The following is a 313-nucleotide window of genomic DNA, read 5'->3' as shown; positions in this document are numbered from 1 at the left end:
TGTGTGTGTGTGTGTGTGTGTGTGTGTGTGTGTGTGTGTGTGTGTGTGTGGTGTGTGTGTATGTTGAGGGGGGGCTGCCTTCCTTCATTCCCGGAGAAGGGGGGCGCAGGTGCGCCTTCAGCGTCCCAGGTGAGATGGTAGCACTTTGAAGACCCCTGTACCCCATATCAAAGAGCGACCTCTCCGAGAACCCCGCTCCCCGACTCCGCGCACTTTCGGAGGCTACAAAGGTCCCGCCGCTCCGCGTCCCGCCTCCCCCGCCCCGGGCATTTCTTCCATCCCACTTGACAGTCTAGGCGGAATAATCCTTTTG

Source organism: Galeopterus variegatus, unplaced genomic scaffold (assembly GCF_000696425.1).
Source record: "Galeopterus variegatus unplaced genomic scaffold, G_variegatus-3.0.2 Scaffold138, whole genome shotgun sequence".
NCBI classification, from domain to species: Eukaryota; Metazoa; Chordata; class Mammalia; order Dermoptera; family Cynocephalidae; genus Galeopterus; species Galeopterus variegatus.
This window is presented reverse-complemented; position numbering follows the sequence as displayed.